Here is a 20,114-nt window from a genome sequence, read left to right on the forward strand (position 1 = left end):
TTCAAACAACCAACATTCTACTCTGATGTCAGTGTGTTCTGATGTTTACAAGTATTGCACTTGCTTGCTGAGGTCCATTGGAGGGAGACACAGACCACGAGATGCTTTCTCCAATTGATTGTCCTTGCAAATAGGGACCCAAAAAGGTTTCTTGATGGTCGCACGATGCCGAAAGAGGCACATTTAAACCCGTAACAAAACCATTTATTGGAAACAAATTGCTTGACCAAATGAGCGCCAATTTCAAATGATTAAGCATAAACCTAGTCTCCCAAATTTCTATGTGGGGACAAAGTTTGCAAAATATTCAAGTTGTCCAAATGAAAAGATGGCCAATTCACGACTGCAAAAGTTCAATCTATCCATGTGCAAAAGTTCAATCTATCCGTGTGGTTGGTTGACACTTCTTGGTGCCAAAAAAGTGAAAAAGAGACGCAAACGAATTCAAAATCTAAATGTGGCATCACCTGGGTGGGTTGGAAAATCAGAGCTCAAACTGTAGCATACGTTCATTATGCAATACGTTCTTTGTGCAATTGATTTCCAAATTACTCTGCAACTCAACTCCAATGATATATAATTTGGGTTCAATCCCAGACATAGGCCTAAATGGAGAAAAACAAATGTAGACACAATAAGGCAGCAGACGAGACGACACCAAATAAACAGATCTTGTTTATTTTCAGTAGTTACGTACATAAACCAAATGAAGTGTTAAGAAGTGCCAAAGTGCAAGCAGGTGAGTGCAGGAGGCGCAGCAGGTGGTGGTATTGTCATTTGATTGCATGACGTGCAGACACAGGCAAAAGACTAGTTTGTTGAATCTGTAAGAATGAAACAAAGTGAAACGAAAGAGTTAAATAGTTCTTTTCTATTTTTGGATAACAGTTTAGGAAAGGTGCACCGGTCCTGGAAGTAATGCAATACCAGGTCAATGCGTGGAGTGGACAGAGCAAGCTCTTCTTCCATCTCCCTGTTCTAAAAATCCATTTAATATATGGCCCCCAGATAGGGGGCGTATCAGATATTAAACTGATAAGAACAGATACTACACTTGATCTTAGCCAAAAGGCCGAGAAGCGATAACCCATTAAGGGCACGGAAAAAACACGCTCCGTTCTGACCTGACTCACACAATCAAGGAGAATGCTAGAGCAGCCACCAATAATCTATGAAGAGCGGCCTCCTGCTGCTTGCGGCCCTGTCCAAGGTGCTTCCAGCTACTGCAATGACTGACCCACAGCAAGGGCCTTTTTTTTTTTTTTTTTTTTTTTTTTTTTTGCCCACCACTTGCCTTTACCATAGCTTAGTTACAAGCAGAAGTGCTTTGGGTTTCTTTCCCATACTCTCTTGCTAGCTGCATGATTTGCATTGGCACCGCCTCCTGCAAACCTCTGCCACACCCACCCAAAAGACGCTTTGCGGCCTTCCTTTCTTCGAGCCGTGTCCCTGCAGTTTATTAGACAGTGTAACCCTTCATTGAAATGCTCAGAAACATTGCTCGGAATGTTCACAGTGTCTACGGAATGTTCAGGAAGAAGAGAATGTTGACAGTCAGAACACAGAATGTTGGTGCATTCTCATTCTAATTTTCAAACAACCAACATTCTACTCTGATGTCAGTGTGTTCTGATGTTTACAAGTATTGCACTTGCTTGCTGAGGTCCATTGGAGGGAGACACAGACCACGAGATGCTTTCTCCAATTGATTGTCCTTGCAAATAGGGACCCAAAAAGGTTTCTTGATGGTCGCACGATGCCGAAAGAGGCACATTTAAACCCGTAACAAAACCATTTATTGGAAACAAATTGCTTGACCAAATGAGCGCCAATTTCAAATGATTAAGCATAAACCTAGTCTCCCAAATTTCTATGTGGGGACAAAGTTTGCAAAATATTCAAGTTGTCCAAATGAAAAGATGGCCAATTCACGACTGCAAAAGTTCAATCTATCCATGTGCAAAAGTTCAATCTATCCGTGTGGTTGGTTGACACTTCTTGGTGCCAAAAAAGTGAAAAAGAGACGCAAACGAATTCAAAATCTAAATGTGGCATCACCTGGGTGGGTTGGAAAATCAGAGCTCAAACTGTAGCATACGTTCATTATGCAATACGTTCTTTGTGCAATTGATTTCCAAATTACTCTGCAACTCAACTCCAATGATATATAATTTGGGTTCAATCCCAGACATAGGCCTAAATGGAGAAAAACAAATGTAGACACAATAAGGCAGCAGACGAGACGACACCAAATAAACAGATCTTGTTTATTTTCAGTAGTTACGTACATAAACCAAATGAAGTGTTAAGAAGTGCCAAAGTGCAAGCAGGTGAGTGCAGGAGGCGCAGCAGGTGGTGGTATTGTCATTTGATTGCATGACGTGCAGACACAGGCAAAAGACTAGTTTGTTGAATCTGTAAGAATGAAACAAAGTGAAACGAAAGAGTTAAATAGTTCTTTTCTATTTTTGGATAACAGTTTAGGAAAGGTGCACCGGTCCTGGAAGTAATGCAATACCAGGTCAATGCGTGGAGTGGACAGAGCAAGCTCTTCTTCCATCTCCCTGTTCTAAAAATCCATTTAATATATGGCCCCCAGATAGGGGGCGTATCAGATATTAAACTGATAAGAACAGATACTACACTTGATCTTAGCCAAAAGGCCGAGAAGCGATAACCCATTAAGGGCACGGAAAAAACACGCTCCGTTCTGACCTGACTCACACAATCAAGGAGAATGCTAGAGCAGCCACCAATAATCTATGAAGAGCGGCCTCCTGCTGCTTGCGGCCCTGTCCAAGGTGCTTCCAGCTACTGCAATGACTGACCCACAGCAAGGGCCTTTTTTTTTTTTTTTTTTTTTTTTTTTTTTGCCCACCACTTGCCTTTACCATAGCTTAGTTACAAGCAGAAGTGCTTTGGGTTTCTTTCCCATACTCTCTTGCTAGCTGCATGATTTGCATTGGCACCGCCTCCTGCAAACCTCTGCCACACCCACCCAAAAGACGCTTTGCGGCCTTCCTTTCTTCGAGCCGTGTCCCTGCAGTTTATTAGACAGTGTAACCCTTCATTGAAATGCTCAGAAACATTGCTCGGAATGTTCACAGTGTCTACGGAATGTTCAGGAAGAAGAGAATGTTGACAGTCAGAACACAGAATGTTGGTGCATTCTCATTCTAATTTTCAAACAACCAACATTCTACTCTGATGTCAGTGTGTTCTGATGTTTACAAGTATTGCACTTGCTTGCTGAGGTCCATTGGAGGGAGACACAGACCACGAGATGCTTTCTCCAATTGATTGTCCTTGCAAATAGGGACCCAAAAAGGTTTCTTGATGGTCGCACGATGCCGAAAGAGGCACATTTAAACCCGTAACAAAACCATTTATTGGAAACAAATTGCTTGACCAAATGAGCGCCAATTTCAAATGATTAAGCATAAACCTAGTCTCCCAAATTTCTATGTGGGGACAAAGTTTGCAAAATATTCAAGTTGTCCAAATGAAAAGATGGCCAATTCACGACTGCAAAAGTTCAATCTATCCATGTGCAAAAGTTCAATCTATCCGTGTGGTTGGTTGACACTTCTTGGTGCCAAAAAAGTGAAAAAGAGACGCAAACGAATTCAAAATCTAAATGTGGCATCACCTGGGTGGGTTGGAAAATCAGAGCTCAAACTGTAGCATACGTTCATTATGCAATACGTTCTTTGTGCAATTGATTTCCAAATTACTCTGCAACTCAACTCCAATGATATATAATTTGGGTTCAATCCCAGACATAGGCCTAAATGGAGAAAAACAAATGTAGACACAATAAGGCAGCAGACGAGACGACACCAAATAAACAGATCTTGTTTATTTTCAGTAGTTACGTACATAAACCAAATGAAGTGTTAAGAAGTGCCAAAGTGCAAGCAGGTGAGTGCAGGAGGCGCAGCAGGTGGTGGTATTGTCATTTGATTGCATGACGTGCAGACACAGGCAAAAGACTAGTTTGTTGAATCTGTAAGAATGAAACAAAGTGAAACGAAAGAGTTAAATAGTTCTTTTCTATTTTTGGATAACAGTTTAGGAAAGGTGCACCGGTCCTGGAAGTAATGCAATACCAGGTCAATGCGTGGAGTGGACAGAGCAAGCTCTTCTTCCATCTCCCTGTTCTAAAAATCCATTTAATATATGGCCCCCAGATAGGGGGCGTATCAGATATTAAACTGATAAGAACAGATACTACACTTGATCTTAGCCAAAAGGCCGAGAAGCGATAACCCATTAAGGGCACGGAAAAAACACGCTCCGTTCTGACCTGACTCACACAATCAAGGAGAATGCTAGAGCAGCCACCAATAATCTATGAAGAGCGGCCTCCTGCTGCTTGCGGCCCTGTCCAAGGTGCTTCCAGCTACTGCAATGACTGACCCACAGCAAGGGCCTTTTTTTTTTTTTTTTTTTTTTTTTTTTTTGCCCACCACTTGCCTTTACCATAGCTTAGTTACAAGCAGAAGTGCTTTGGGTTTCTTTCCCATACTCTCTTGCTAGCTGCATGATTTGCATTGGCACCGCCTCCTGCAAACCTCTGCCACACCCACCCAAAAGACGCTTTGCGGCCTTCCTTTCTTCGAGCCGTGTCCCTGCAGTTTATTAGACAGTGTAACCCTTCATTGAAATGCTCAGAAACATTGCTCGGAATGTTCACAGTGTCTACGGAATGTTCAGGAAGAAGAGAATGTTGACAGTCAGAACACAGAATGTTGGTGCATTCTCATTCTAATTTTCAAACAACCAACATTCTACTCTGATGTCAGTGTGTTCTGATGTTTACAAGTATTGCACTTGCTTGCTGAGGTCCATTGGAGGGAGACACAGACCACGAGATGCTTTCTCCAATTGATTGTCCTTGCAAATAGGGACCCAAAAAGGTTTCTTGATGGTCGCACGATGCCGAAAGAGGCACATTTAAACCCGTAACAAAACCATTTATTGGAAACAAATTGCTTGACCAAATGAGCGCCAATTTCAAATGATTAAGCATAAACCTAGTCTCCCAAATTTCTATGTGGGGACAAAGTTTGCAAAATATTCAAGTTGTCCAAATGAAAAGATGGCCAATTCACGACTGCAAAAGTTCAATCTATCCATGTGCAAAAGTTCAATCTATCCGTGTGGTTGGTTGACACTTCTTGGTGCCAAAAAAGTGAAAAAGAGACGCAAACGAATTCAAAATCTAAATGTGGCATCACCTGGGTGGGTTGGAAAATCAGAGCTCAAACTGTAGCATACGTTCATTATGCAATACGTTCTTTGTGCAATTGATTTCCAAATTACTCTGCAACTCAACTCCAATGATATATAATTTGGGTTCAATCCCAGACATAGGCCTAAATGGAGAAAAACAAATGTAGACACAATAAGGCAGCAGACGAGACGACACCAAATAAACAGATCTTGTTTATTTTCAGTAGTTACGTACATAAACCAAATGAAGTGTTAAGAAGTGCCAAAGTGCAAGCAGGTGAGTGCAGGAGGCGCAGCAGGTGGTGGTATTGTCATTTGATTGCATGACGTGCAGACACAGGCAAAAGACTAGTTTGTTGAATCTGTAAGAATGAAACAAAGTGAAACGAAAGAGTTAAATAGTTCTTTTCTATTTTTGGATAACAGTTTAGGAAAGGTGCACCGGTCCTGGAAGTAATGCAATACCAGGTCAATGCGTGGAGTGGACAGAGCAAGCTCTTCTTCCATCTCCCTGTTCTAAAAATCCATTTAATATATGGCCCCCAGATAGGGGGCGTATCAGATATTAAACTGATAAGAACAGATACTACACTTGATCTTAGCCAAAAGGCCGAGAAGCGATAACCCATTAAGGGCACGGAAAAAACACGCTCCGTTCTGACCTGACTCACACAATCAAGGAGAATGCTAGAGCAGCCACCAATAATCTATGAAGAGCGGCCTCCTGCTGCTTGCGGCCCTGTCCAAGGTGCTTCCAGCTACTGCAATGACTGACCCACAGCAAGGGCCTTTTTTTTTTTTTTTTTTTTTTTTTTTTTTGCCCACCACTTGCCTTTACCATAGCTTAGTTACAAGCAGAAGTGCTTTGGGTTTCTTTCCCATACTCTCTTGCTAGCTGCATGATTTGCATTGGCACCGCCTCCTGCAAACCTCTGCCACACCCACCCAAAAGACGCTTTGCGGCCTTCCTTTCTTCGAGCCGTGTCCCTGCAGTTTATTAGACAGTGTAACCCTTCATTGAAATGCTCAGAAACATTGCTCGGAATGTTCACAGTGTCTACGGAATGTTCAGGAAGAAGAGAATGTTGACAGTCAGAACACAGAATGTTGGTGCATTCTCATTCTAATTTTCAAACAACCAACATTCTACTCTGATGTCAGTGTGTTCTGATGTTTACAAGTATTGCACTTGCTTGCTGAGGTCCATTGGAGGGAGACACAGACCACGAGATGCTTTCTCCAATTGATTGTCCTTGCAAATAGGGACCCAAAAAGGTTTCTTGATGGTCGCACGATGCCGAAAGAGGCACATTTAAACCCGTAACAAAACCATTTATTGGAAACAAATTGCTTGACCAAATGAGCGCCAATTTCAAATGATTAAGCATAAACCTAGTCTCCCAAATTTCTATGTGGGGACAAAGTTTGCAAAATATTCAAGTTGTCCAAATGAAAAGATGGCCAATTCACGACTGCAAAAGTTCAATCTATCCATGTGCAAAAGTTCAATCTATCCGTGTGGTTGGTTGACACTTCTTGGTGCCAAAAAAGTGAAAAAGAGACGCAAACGAATTCAAAATCTAAATGTGGCATCACCTGGGTGGGTTGGAAAATCAGAGCTCAAACTGTAGCATACGTTCATTATGCAATACGTTCTTTGTGCAATTGATTTCCAAATTACTCTGCAACTCAACTCCAATGATATATAATTTGGGTTCAATCCCAGACATAGGCCTAAATGGAGAAAAACAAATGTAGACACAATAAGGCAGCAGACGAGACGACACCAAATAAACAGATCTTGTTTATTTTCAGTAGTTACGTACATAAACCAAATGAAGTGTTAAGAAGTGCCAAAGTGCAAGCAGGTGAGTGCAGGAGGCGCAGCAGGTGGTGGTATTGTCATTTGATTGCATGACGTGCAGACACAGGCAAAAGACTAGTTTGTTGAATCTGTAAGAATGAAACAAAGTGAAACGAAAGAGTTAAATAGTTCTTTTCTATTTTTGGATAACAGTTTAGGAAAGGTGCACCGGTCCTGGAAGTAATGCAATACCAGGTCAATGCGTGGAGTGGACAGAGCAAGCTCTTCTTCCATCTCCCTGTTCTAAAAATCCATTTAATATATGGCCCCCAGATAGGGGGCGTATCAGATATTAAACTGATAAGAACAGATTTTTTGATTGAAAAAAGCATTCTTTATTAACATAAAGATGGCAAAAAACATACATAAATCACACATACAAGTGTACTGTGTCGCAGCACAGCCTAAACCCAATACACTATCAAACATAATCAAACATACAATATAATGCATTGCAAAACATATAGCACAAGGCATCCTATACTATACATAATACTTTGCATTATTCATTCACTACTTAAACAAAAACAACAATCAACAAGGTCTATGGGTGTGGAGGGTAGAGGGGAAGGGAGGGGGGAATCACAGAACTGAAGTTTTTATTGAAAGACAGACACATATATGGGAAGGGTAAATAAATAGAAAGACATATCAACAAAACATCAGTCTCTGTGAAAAATGGGGGAAGGGGCCACTGTCCCAGTCCTTGTTGGACAATCAAGCATGGGGGGAGGGGGCAGAAGAAGGGGGGTTTAGTCCTCTTCTTCCTCAGGGCTGTCCATGATGGAATAGTCTCTTAGCAGGCTGTGAATCAGCCTGCGACAGTCCTGGATAGACATCCTCTCCCTCCGCAGAATGAGGCGATTCCTGGCAAGCCACAAAGCGTCCTTAACACAGTTCATAAGGCGCCAGGCCTCCTGGATTGCCCCATAGGTGTGGGTGCCAGGAAACAGTCCGTAAAGTACCGAGTGGTACGAAAGGTTGCTCCTTGGCACACAGTCTTTGAGTTCATTTTCCAGGGCATCTAACAACAACTGTGCATAAGTACAGTCCCAAAACAAGTGCATAGCTGTTTCCTCGTGAGAGATGCACCAGGGGCAATGTCTGTACCTGCACAGGTTACGGGAGTGCATGAATGTCCTTAGGGGCAGACCCCCTTGGATTGCCATCCATGACATGTCCTTGTGTCTATTTGTGAGCCTTTTGGAGGCCACATTGTCCCATACCTGCTTGGCAGTTGCTGAAGGGAGCCCTGGAATAGGCTCCATGACGTCTTTTGCTCTGATGAGCTTGTGGATAGTCTTTGGTTTCCACAAGTCAGGTTTAACTCCCTCCAGTTGGTGCTCCCTCACAAACTTGGACACGTCCAGGTAGAACCAGGGAGTGTTCCAGTTGTAAGGGATGGAGCTGTCCCACTTAGCCCAGCCTAGGGCCCTCCAAAGGGGTAGGAGGAAAAAGCGAGACATGGAGTTTCCTGCAGAGTCATTATCAGTCTCACACAAAGTCCTGCGGATACAGTTGCAAACAAAGAAGGCTCGCAGCATGGTGGGGATATCTGGTATTCCCTTTCCACCTTTGAGGGGCTCCTTGTACATAACTGTCCGCTTTACTCTGTCCATAACAGATACTACACTTGATCTTAGCCAAAAGGCCGAGAAGCGATAACCCATTAAGGGCACGGAAAAAACACGCTCCGTTCTGACCTGACTCACACAATCAAGGAGAATGCTAGAGCAGCCACCAATAATCTATGAAGAGCGGCCTCCTGCTGCTTGCGGCCCTGTCCAAGGTGCTTCCAGCTACTGCAATGACTGACCCACAGCAAGGGCCTTTTTTTTTTTTTTTTTTTTTTTTTTTTTTGCCCACCACTTGCCTTTACCATAGCTTAGTTACAAGCAGAAGTGCTTTGGGTTTCTTTCCCATACTCTCTTGCTAGCTGCATGATTTGCATTGGCACCGCCTCCTGCAAACCTCTGCCACACCCACCCAAAAGACGCTTTGCGGCCTTCCTTTCTTCGAGCCGTGTCCCTGCAGTTTATTAGACAGTGTAACCCTTCATTGAAATGCTCAGAAACATTGCTCGGAATGTTCACAGTGTCTACGGAATGTTCAGGAAGAAGAGAATGTTGACAGTCAGAACACAGAATGTTGGTGCATTCTCATTCTAATTTTCAAACAACCAACATTCTACTCTGATGTCAGTGTGTTCTGATGTTTACAAGTATTGCACTTGCTTGCTGAGGTCCATTGGAGGGAGACACAGACCACGAGATGCTTTCTCCAATTGATTGTCCTTGCAAATAGGGACCCAAAAAGGTTTCTTGATGGTCGCACGATGCCGAAAGAGGCACATTTAAACCCGTAACAAAACCATTTATTGGAAACAAATTGCTTGACCAAATGAGCGCCAATTTCAAATGATTAAGCATAAACCTAGTCTCCCAAATTTCTATGTGGGGACAAAGTTTGCAAAATATTCAAGTTGTCCAAATGAAAAGATGGCCAATTCACGACTGCAAAAGTTCAATCTATCCATGTGCAAAAGTTCAATCTATCCGTGTGGTTGGTTGACACTTCTTGGTGCCAAAAAAGTGAAAAAGAGACGCAAACGAATTCAAAATCTAAATGTGGCATCACCTGGGTGGGTTGGAAAATCAGAGCTCAAACTGTAGCATACGTTCATTATGCAATACGTTCTTTGTGCAATTGATTTCCAAATTACTCTGCAACTCAACTCCAATGATATATAATTTGGGTTCAATCCCAGACATAGGCCTAAATGGAGAAAAACAAATGTAGACACAATAAGGCAGCAGACGAGACGACACCAAATAAACAGATCTTGTTTATTTTCAGTAGTTACGTACATAAACCAAATGAAGTGTTAAGAAGTGCCAAAGTGCAAGCAGGTGAGTGCAGGAGGCGCAGCAGGTGGTGGTATTGTCATTTGATTGCATGACGTGCAGACACAGGCAAAAGACTAGTTTGTTGAATCTGTAAGAATGAAACAAAGTGAAACGAAAGAGTTAAATAGTTCTTTTCTATTTTTGGATAACAGTTTAGGAAAGGTGCACCGGTCCTGGAAGTAATGCAATACCAGGTCAATGCGTGGAGTGGACAGAGCAAGCTCTTCTTCCATCTCCCTGTTCTAAAAATCCATTTAATATATGGCCCCCAGATAGGGGGCGTATCAGATATTAAACTGATAAGAACAGATACTACACTTGATCTTAGCCAAAAGGCCGAGAAGCGATAACCCATTAAGGGCACGGAAAAAACACGCTCCGTTCTGACCTGACTCACACAATCAAGGAGAATGCTAGAGCAGCCACCAATAATCTATGAAGAGCGGCCTCCTGCTGCTTGCGGCCCTGTCCAAGGTGCTTCCAGCTACTGCAATGACTGACCCACAGCAAGGGCCTTTTTTTTTTTTTTTTTTTTTTTTTTTTTTGCCCACCACTTGCCTTTACCATAGCTTAGTTACAAGCAGAAGTGCTTTGGGTTTCTTTCCCATACTCTCTTGCTAGCTGCATGATTTGCATTGGCACCGCCTCCTGCAAACCTCTGCCACACCCACCCAAAAGACGCTTTGCGGCCTTCCTTTCTTCGAGCCGTGTCCCTGCAGTTTATTAGACAGTGTAACCCTTCATTGAAATGCTCAGAAACATTGCTCGGAATGTTCACAGTGTCTACGGAATGTTCAGGAAGAAGAGAATGTTGACAGTCAGAACACAGAATGTTGGTGCATTCTCATTCTAATTTTCAAACAACCAACATTCTACTCTGATGTCAGTGTGTTCTGATGTTTACAAGTATTGCACTTGCTTGCTGAGGTCCATTGGAGGGAGACACAGACCACGAGATGCTTTCTCCAATTGATTGTCCTTGCAAATAGGGACCCAAAAAGGTTTCTTGATGGTCGCACGATGCCGAAAGAGGCACATTTAAACCCGTAACAAAACCATTTATTGGAAACAAATTGCTTGACCAAATGAGCGCCAATTTCAAATGATTAAGCATAAACCTAGTCTCCCAAATTTCTATGTGGGGACAAAGTTTGCAAAATATTCAAGTTGTCCAAATGAAAAGATGGCCAATTCACGACTGCAAAAGTTCAATCTATCCATGTGCAAAAGTTCAATCTATCCGTGTGGTTGGTTGACACTTCTTGGTGCCAAAAAAGTGAAAAAGAGACGCAAACGAATTCAAAATCTAAATGTGGCATCACCTGGGTGGGTTGGAAAATCAGAGCTCAAACTGTAGCATACGTTCATTATGCAATACGTTCTTTGTGCAATTGATTTCCAAATTACTCTGCAACTCAACTCCAATGATATATAATTTGGGTTCAATCCCAGACATAGGCCTAAATGGAGAAAAACAAATGTAGACACAATAAGGCAGCAGACGAGACGACACCAAATAAACAGATCTTGTTTATTTTCAGTAGTTACGTACATAAACCAAATGAAGTGTTAAGAAGTGCCAAAGTGCAAGCAGGTGAGTGCAGGAGGCGCAGCAGGTGGTGGTATTGTCATTTGATTGCATGACGTGCAGACACAGGCAAAAGACTAGTTTGTTGAATCTGTAAGAATGAAACAAAGTGAAACGAAAGAGTTAAATAGTTCTTTTCTATTTTTGGATAACAGTTTAGGAAAGGTGCACCGGTCCTGGAAGTAATGCAATACCAGGTCAATGCGTGGAGTGGACAGAGCAAGCTCTTCTTCCATCTCCCTGTTCTAAAAATCCATTTAATATATGGCCCCCAGATAGGGGGCGTATCAGATATTAAACTGATAAGAACAGATACTACACTTGATCTTAGCCAAAAGGCCGAGAAGCGATAACCCATTAAGGGCACGGAAAAAACACGCTCCGTTCTGACCTGACTCACACAATCAAGGAGAATGCTAGAGCAGCCACCAATAATCTATGAAGAGCGGCCTCCTGCTGCTTGCGGCCCTGTCCAAGGTGCTTCCAGCTACTGCAATGACTGACCCACAGCAAGGGCCTTTTTTTTTTTTTTTTTTTTTTTTTTTTTTGCCCACCACTTGCCTTTACCATAGCTTAGTTACAAGCAGAAGTGCTTTGGGTTTCTTTCCCATACTCTCTTGCTAGCTGCATGATTTGCATTGGCACCGCCTCCTGCAAACCTCTGCCACACCCACCCAAAAGACGCTTTGCGGCCTTCCTTTCTTCGAGCCGTGTCCCTGCAGTTTATTAGACAGTGTAACCCTTCATTGAAATGCTCAGAAACATTGCTCGGAATGTTCACAGTGTCTACGGAATGTTCAGGAAGAAGAGAATGTTGACAGTCAGAACACAGAATGTTGGTGCATTCTCATTCTAATTTTCAAACAACCAACATTCTACTCTGATGTCAGTGTGTTCTGATGTTTACAAGTATTGCACTTGCTTGCTGAGGTCCATTGGAGGGAGACACAGACCACGAGATGCTTTCTCCAATTGATTGTCCTTGCAAATAGGGACCCAAAAAGGTTTCTTGATGGTCGCACGATGCCGAAAGAGGCACATTTAAACCCGTAACAAAACCATTTATTGGAAACAAATTGCTTGACCAAATGAGCGCCAATTTCAAATGATTAAGCATAAACCTAGTCTCCCAAATTTCTATGTGGGGACAAAGTTTGCAAAATATTCAAGTTGTCCAAATGAAAAGATGGCCAATTCACGACTGCAAAAGTTCAATCTATCCATGTGCAAAAGTTCAATCTATCCGTGTGGTTGGTTGACACTTCTTGGTGCCAAAAAAGTGAAAAAGAGACGCAAACGAATTCAAAATCTAAATGTGGCATCACCTGGGTGGGTTGGAAAATCAGAGCTCAAACTGTAGCATACGTTCATTATGCAATACGTTCTTTGTGCAATTGATTTCCAAATTACTCTGCAACTCAACTCCAATGATATATAATTTGGGTTCAATCCCAGACATAGGCCTAAATGGAGAAAAACAAATGTAGACACAATAAGGCAGCAGACGAGACGACACCAAATAAACAGATCTTGTTTATTTTCAGTAGTTACGTACATAAACCAAATGAAGTGTTAAGAAGTGCCAAAGTGCAAGCAGGTGAGTGCAGGAGGCGCAGCAGGTGGTGGTATTGTCATTTGATTGCATGACGTGCAGACACAGGCAAAAGACTAGTTTGTTGAATCTGTAAGAATGAAACAAAGTGAAACGAAAGAGTTAAATAGTTCTTTTCTATTTTTGGATAACAGTTTAGGAAAGGTGCACCGGTCCTGGAAGTAATGCAATACCAGGTCAATGCGTGGAGTGGACAGAGCAAGCTCTTCTTCCATCTCCCTGTTCTAAAAATCCATTTAATATATGGCCCCCAGATAGGGGGCGTATCAGATATTAAACTGATAAGAACAGATACTACACTTGATCTTAGCCAAAAGGCCGAGAAGCGATAACCCATTAAGGGCACGGAAAAAACACGCTCCGTTCTGACCTGACTCACACAATCAAGGAGAATGCTAGAGCAGCCACCAATAATCTATGAAGAGCGGCCTCCTGCTGCTTGCGGCCCTGTCCAAGGTGCTTCCAGCTACTGCAATGACTGACCCACAGCAAGGGCCTTTTTTTTTTTTTTTTTTTTTTTTTTTTTTGCCCACCACTTGCCTTTACCATAGCTTAGTTACAAGCAGAAGTGCTTTGGGTTTCTTTCCCATACTCTCTTGCTAGCTGCATGATTTGCATTGGCACCGCCTCCTGCAAACCTCTGCCACACCCACCCAAAAGACGCTTTGCGGCCTTCCTTTCTTCGAGCCGTGTCCCTGCAGTTTATTAGACAGTGTAACCCTTCATTGAAATGCTCAGAAACATTGCTCGGAATGTTCACAGTGTCTACGGAATGTTCAGGAAGAAGAGAATGTTGACAGTCAGAACACAGAATGTTGGTGCATTCTCATTCTAATTTTCAAACAACCAACATTCTACTCTGATGTCAGTGTGTTCTGATGTTTACAAGTATTGCACTTGCTTGCTGAGGTCCATTGGAGGGAGGACACAGACCACGAGATGGCTTTCTCCAATTGATTGTCCTTGCAAATAGGGACCCAAAAAAGGTTTCTTGATGGTCGCACGATGCCGAAAGAGGCACATTTAAACCCGTAACAAAACCATTTATTGGAAACAAATTGCTTGACCAAATGAGCGCCAATTTCAAATGATTAAGCATAAACCTAGTCTCCCAAATTTCTATGTGGGGACAAAGTTTGCAAAATATTCAAGTTGTCCAAATGAAAAGATGGCCAATTCACGACTGCAAAAGTTCAATCTATCCATGTGCAAAAGTTCAATCTATCCGTGTGGTTGGTTGACACTTCTTGGTGCCAAAAAAGTGAAAAAGAGACGCAAACGAATTCAAAATCTAAATGTGGCATCACCTGGGTGGGTTGGAAAATCAGAGCTCAAACTGTAGCATACGTTCATTATGCAATACGTTCTTTGTGCAATTGATTTCCAAATTACTCTGCAACTCAACTCCAATGATATATAATTTGGGTTCAATCCCAGACATAGGCCTAAATGGAGAAAAACAAATGTAGACACAATAAGGCAGCAGACGAGACGACACCAAATAAACAGATCTTGTTTATTTCAGTAGTTACGTACATAAACCAAATGAAGTGTTAAGAAGTGCCAAAGTGCAAGCAGGTGAGTGCAGGAGGCGCAGCAGGTGGTGGTATTGTCATTTGATTGCATGACGTGCAGACACAGGCAAAAGACTAGTTTGTTGAATCTGTAAGAATGAAACAAAGTGAAACGAAAGAGTTAAATAGTTCTTTTCTATTTTTGGATAACAGTTTAGGAAAGGTGCACCGGTCCTGGAAGTAATGCAATACCAGGTCAATGCGTGGAGTGGACAGAGCAAGCTCTTCTTCCATCTCCCTGTTCTAAAAATCCATTTAATATATGGCCCCCAGATAGGGGGCGTATCAGATATTAAACTGATAAGAACAGATACTACACTTGATCTTAGCCAAAAGGCCGAGAAGCGATAACCCATTAAGGGCACGGAAAAAACACGCTCCGTTCTGACCTGACTCACACAATCAAGGAGAATGCTAGAGCAGCCACCAATAATCTATGAAGAGCGGCCTCCTGCTGCTTGCGGCCCTGTCCAAGGTGCTTCCAGCTACTGCAATGACTGACCCACAGCAAGGGCCTTTTTTTTTTTTTTTTTTTTTTTTTTTTTGCCCACCACTTGCCTTTACCATAGCTTAGTTACAAGCAGAAGTGCTTTGGGTTTCTTTCCCATACTCTCTTGCTAGCTGCATGATTTGCATTGGCACCGCCTCCCTGCAAACCTCTGCCACACCCACCCAAAAGACGCTTTGCGGCCTTCCTTTCTTCGAGCCGTGTCCCTGCAGTTTATTAGACAGTGTAACCCTTCATTGAAATGCTCAGAAACATTGCTCGGAATGTTCACAGTGTCTACGGAATGTTCAGGAAGAAGAGAATGTTGACAGTCAGAACACAGAATGTTGGTGCATTCTCATTCTATTTTCAAACAACCAACATTCTACTCTGATGTCAGTGTGTTCTGATGTTTACAAGTATTGCACTTGCTTGCTGAGGTCCATTGGAGGGAGACACAGACCACGAGATGCTTTCTCCAATGATTGTCCTTGCAAATAGGGACCCAAAAAGGTTTCTTGATGGTCGCACGATGCCGAAAGAGGCACATTTAAACCCGTAACAAAACCATTTATTGGAAACAAATTGCTTGACCAAATGAGCGCCAATTTCAAATGATTAAGCATAAAACCTAGTCTCCCAAATTTCTATGTGGGGACAAAGTTTGCAAAATATTCAAGTTGTCCAAATGAAAAGATGGCCAATTCACGACTGCAAAAGTTCAATCTATCCATGTGCAAAAGTTCAATCTATCCGTGTGGTTGGTTGACACTTCTTGGTGCCAAAAAAGTGAAAAAGAGACGCAAACGAATTCAAAATCTAAATGTGGCATCACCTGGGTGGGTTGGAAAATCAGAGCTCAAACTGTAGCATACGTTCATTATGCAATACGTTCTTTGTGCAATTGATTTCCAAATTACTCTGCAACTCAACTCCAATGATATATAATTTGGGTTCAATCCCAGACATAGGCCTAAATGGAGAAAAACAAATGTAGACACAATAAGGCAGCAGACGAGACGACACCAAATAAACAGATCTTGTTTATTTTCAGTAGTTACGTACATAAACCAAATGAAGTGTTAAGAAGTGCCAAAGTGCAAGCAGGTGAGTGCAGGAGGCGCAGCAGGTGGTGGTATTGTCATTTGATTGCATGACGTGCAGACACAGGCAAAAGACTAGTTTGTTGAATCTGTAAGAATGAAACAAAGTGAAACGAAAGAGTTAAATAGTTCTTTTCTATTTTTGGATAACAGTTTAGAAAGGGTGCACCGGTCCTGGAAGTAATGCAATACCAGGTCAATGCGTGGAGTGGACAGAGCAAGCTCTTCTTCCATCTCCCTGTTCTAAAAATCCATTTAATATATGGCCCCCAGATAGGGGGCGTATCAGATATTAAACTGATAAGAACAGATACTACACTTGATCTTAGCCAAAAGGGGCCGAGAAGCGATAACCCATTAAGGGCACGGAAAAAACACGCTCCGTTCTGACCTGACTCACACAATCAAGGAGAATGCTAGAGCAGCCACCAATAATCTATGAAGAGCGGCCTCCTGCTGCTTGCGGCCCCTGTCAAGGTGCTTCCAGCTACTGCAATGACTGACCCACAGCAAGGGCCTTTTTTTTTTTTTTTTTTTTTTTTTTTTTGCCCACCACTTGCCTTTACCATAGCTTAGTTACAAGCAGAAGGTGCTTTGGGTTTCTTTCCCATACTCTCTTGCTAGCTGCATGATTTGCATTGGCACCGCCTCCTGCAAACCTCTGCCACACCCACCCAAAAGACGCTTTGCGGCCTTCCTTTCTTCGAGCCGTGTCCCTGCAGTTTATTAGACAGTGTAACCCTTCATTGAAATGCTCAGAAACATTGCTCGGAATGTTCACAGTGTCTACGGAATGTCAGGAAGAAGAGAATGTTGACAGTCAGAACACAGAATGTTGGTGCATTCTCATTCTAATTTTCAAACAACCAACATTCTACTCTGATGTCAGTGTGTTCTGATGTTTACAAGTATTGCACTTGCTTGCTGAGGTCCATTGGAGGGAGACACAGACCACGAGATGCTTTCTCCAATTGATTGTCCTTGCAAATAGGGACCCAAAAAGGTTTCTTGATGGTCGCACGATGCCGAAAGAGGCACATTTAAACCCGTAACAAAACCATTTATTGGAAACAAATTGCTTGACCAAATGAGCGCCAATTTCAAATGATTAAGCATAAACCTAGTCTCCCAAATTTCTATGTGGGGACAAAGTTTGCAAAATATTCAAGTTGTCCAAATGAAAAGATGGCCAATTCACGACTGCAAAAGTTCAATCTATCCATGTGCAAAAGTTCAATCTATCCGTGTGGTTGGTTGACACTTCTTGGTGCCAAAAAAGTGAAAAAGAGACGCAAACGAATTCAAAATCTAAATGTGGCATCACCTGGGTGGGTTGGAAAATCAGAGCTCAAACTGTAGCATACGTTCATTATGCAATACGTTCTTTGTGCAATTGATTTCCAAATTACTCTGCAACTCAACTCCAATGATATATAATTTGGGTTCAATCCCAGACATAGGCCTAAATGGAGAAAAACAAATGTAGACACAATAAGGCAGCAGACGAGACGACACCAAATAAACAGATCTTGTTTATTTTCAGTAGTTACGTACATAAACCAAATGAAGTGTTAAGAAGTGCCAAAGTGCAAGCAGGTGAGTGCAGGAGGCGCAGCAGGTGGTGGTATTGTCATTTGATTGCATGACGTGCAGACACAGGCAAAAGACTAGTTTGTTGAATCTGTAAGAATGAAACAAAGTGAAACGAAAGAGTTAAATAGTTCTTTTCTATTTTTGGATAACAGTTTAGGAAAGGTGCACCGGTCCCTGGAAGTAATGCAATACCAGGTCAATGCGTGGAGTGGACAGAGCAAGCTCTTCTTCCATCTCCCTGTTCTAAAAATCCATTTAATATATGGCCCCCAGATAGGGGGCGTATCAGATATTAAACTGATAAGAACAGATACTACACTTGATCTTAGCCAAAAGGCCGAGAAGCGATAACCCATTAAGGGCACGGAAAAAACACGCTCCGTTCTGACCTGACTCACACAATCAAGGAGAATGCTAGAGCAGCCACCAATAATCTATGAAGAGCGGCCTCCTGCTGCTTGCGGCCCTGTCCAAGGTGCTTCCAGCTACTGCAATGACTGACCCACAGCAAGGGCCTTTTTTTTTTTTTTTTTTTTTTTTTTTTTTTTGCCCACCACTTGCCTTTACCATAGCTTAGTTACAAGCAGAAGTGCTTTGGGTTTCTTTCCCATACTCTCTTGCTAGCTGCATGATTTGCATTGCACCGCCTCCTGCAAACCTCTGCCACACCCACCCAAAAGACGCTTTGCGGCCTTCCTTTCTTCGAGCCGTGTCCCTGCAGTTTATTAGACAGTGTAACCCTTCATTGAAATGCTCAGAAACATTGCTCGGAATGTTCACAGTGTCTACGGAATGTTCAGGAAGAAGAGAATGTTGACAGTCAGAACACAGAATGTTGGTGCATTCTCATTCTAATTTTCAAACAACCACATTCTACTCTGATGTCAGTGTGTTCTGATGTTTACAAGTATTGCACTTGCTTGCTGAGGGTCCATTGGAGGGAGACACAGGACCACGAGATGCTTTCTCCAATTGATTGTCCTTGCAAATAGGGACCCAAAAAGGTTTCTTGATGGTCGCACGATGCCGAAAGAGGCACATTTAAACCCGTAACAAAACCATTTATTGGAAACAAATTGCTTGACCAAATGAGCGCCAATTTCAAATGATTAAGCATAAACCTAGTCTCCCAAATTTCTATGTGGGGACAAAGTTTGCAAAATATTCAAGTTGTCCAAATGAAAAGATGGCCAATTCACGACTGCAAAAGTTCAATCTATCCATGTGCAAAAGTTCAATCTATCCGTGTGGTTGGTTGACACTTCTTGGTGCCAAAAAAGTGAAAAAGAGACGCAAACGAATTCAAAATCTAAATGTGGCATCACCTGGGTGGGTTGGAAAATCAGAGCTCAAACTGTAGCATACGTTCATTATGCAATACGTTCTTTGTGCAATTGATTTCCAAATTACTCTGCAACTCAACTCCAATGATATATAATTTGGGTTCAATCCCAGACATAGGCCTAAATGGAGAAAAACAATGTAGACACAATAAGGCAGCAGACGAGACGACACCAAATAAACAGATCTTGTTTATTTCAGTAGTTACGTACATAAACCAAATGAAGTGTTAAGAAGTGCCAAAGTGCAAGCAGTGAGTGCAGGAGGCGCAGCAGGTGGTGGTATTGTCATTTGATTGCATGACGTGCAGACACAGGCAAAAGACTAGTTTGTTGAATCTGTAAGAATGAAACAAAGTGAAACGAAAGAGTTAAATAGTTCTTTTCTATTTTTGGATAACAGTTTAGGAAAGGTGCACCGGTCCTGGAAGTAATGCAATACCAGGTCAATGCGTGGAGTGGACAGAGCAAGCTCTTCTTCCATCTCCCTGTTCTAAAAATCCATTTAATATATGGCCCCCAGATAGGGGGCGTATCAGATATTAAACTGATAAGAACAGATACTACACTTGATCTTAGCCAAAAGGCCGAGAAGCGATAACCCATTAAGGGCACGGAAAAAACACGCTCCGTTCTGACCTGACTCACACAATCAAGGAGAATGCTAGAGCAGCCACCAATAATCTATGAAGAGCGGCCTCCTGCTGCTTGCGGCCCTGTCCAAGGTGCTTCCAGCTACTGCAATGACTGACCCACAGCAAGGGCCTTTTTTTTTTTTTTTTTTTTTTTTTTTTTTGCCCACCACTTGCCTT

At 42.3% G+C, this 20,114-nt stretch overlaps 12 non-coding genes and 1 pseudogene across 12 annotated transcripts; all 13 read right to left on the reverse strand.

The window, feature by feature from the left end:
- Positions 1-893: 893 nt before the first annotated feature.
- Positions 894-1,084, reverse strand: LOC148474010 (U2 spliceosomal RNA). Its single transcript, XR_015872932.1, has one exon. It is a non-coding gene; the product is annotated as a U2 spliceosomal RNA (small nuclear RNA).
- Positions 1,085-2,484: 1,400 nt separating this feature from the next.
- LOC148474011 (U2 spliceosomal RNA) lies at positions 2,485-2,675 on the reverse strand. The gene has a single exon (XR_015872940.1). It is a non-coding gene; the product is annotated as a U2 spliceosomal RNA (small nuclear RNA).
- A 1,400-nt stretch (positions 2,676-4,075) lies between these two features.
- Positions 4,076-4,266, reverse strand: LOC148474012 (U2 spliceosomal RNA). Its single transcript, XR_015872941.1, has one exon. It is a non-coding gene; the product is annotated as a U2 spliceosomal RNA (small nuclear RNA).
- A 1,400-nt stretch (positions 4,267-5,666) lies between these two features.
- Positions 5,667-5,857, reverse strand: LOC148474013 (U2 spliceosomal RNA). The gene has a single exon (XR_015872942.1). It is a non-coding gene; the product is annotated as a U2 spliceosomal RNA (small nuclear RNA).
- Positions 5,858-7,257: 1,400 nt separating this feature from the next.
- On the reverse strand, positions 7,258-7,432 carry LOC148474014 (U2 spliceosomal RNA; annotated as a pseudogene).
- Positions 7,433-8,563: 1,131 nt separating this feature from the next.
- Positions 8,564-8,762, reverse strand: LOC148474015 (U2 spliceosomal RNA). Its single transcript, XR_015872939.1, has one exon. It is a non-coding gene; the product is annotated as a U2 spliceosomal RNA (small nuclear RNA).
- A 1,400-nt stretch (positions 8,763-10,162) lies between these two features.
- Positions 10,163-10,353, reverse strand: LOC148474016 (U2 spliceosomal RNA). The gene has a single exon (XR_015872943.1). It is a non-coding gene; the product is annotated as a U2 spliceosomal RNA (small nuclear RNA).
- A 1,400-nt stretch (positions 10,354-11,753) lies between these two features.
- Positions 11,754-11,944, reverse strand: LOC148474017 (U2 spliceosomal RNA). The gene has a single exon (XR_015872933.1). It is a non-coding gene; the product is annotated as a U2 spliceosomal RNA (small nuclear RNA).
- A 1,400-nt stretch (positions 11,945-13,344) lies between these two features.
- On the reverse strand, positions 13,345-13,535 carry LOC148474018 (U2 spliceosomal RNA). Its single transcript, XR_015872934.1, has one exon. It is a non-coding gene; the product is annotated as a U2 spliceosomal RNA (small nuclear RNA).
- Positions 13,536-14,937: 1,402 nt separating this feature from the next.
- LOC148474019 (U2 spliceosomal RNA) lies at positions 14,938-15,128 on the reverse strand. Its single transcript, XR_015872935.1, has one exon. It is a non-coding gene; the product is annotated as a U2 spliceosomal RNA (small nuclear RNA).
- Positions 15,129-16,527: 1,399 nt separating this feature from the next.
- Positions 16,528-16,720, reverse strand: LOC148474020 (U2 spliceosomal RNA). The gene has a single exon (XR_015872938.1). It is a non-coding gene; the product is annotated as a U2 spliceosomal RNA (small nuclear RNA).
- A 1,399-nt stretch (positions 16,721-18,119) lies between these two features.
- LOC148474021 (U2 spliceosomal RNA) lies at positions 18,120-18,311 on the reverse strand. Its single transcript, XR_015872937.1, has one exon. It is a non-coding gene; the product is annotated as a U2 spliceosomal RNA (small nuclear RNA).
- Positions 18,312-19,710: 1,399 nt separating this feature from the next.
- LOC148474022 (U2 spliceosomal RNA) lies at positions 19,711-19,901 on the reverse strand. Its single transcript, XR_015872936.1, has one exon. It is a non-coding gene; the product is annotated as a U2 spliceosomal RNA (small nuclear RNA).
- Positions 19,902-20,114: the final 213 nt, after the last annotated feature.

Source organism: Taudactylus pleione, unplaced genomic scaffold (genome assembly GCF_031769625.1).
Source record: "Taudactylus pleione unplaced genomic scaffold, aTauple2 ptg000900l, whole genome shotgun sequence".
NCBI lineage: Eukaryota > Metazoa > Chordata > Amphibia > Anura > Myobatrachidae > Taudactylus > Taudactylus pleione.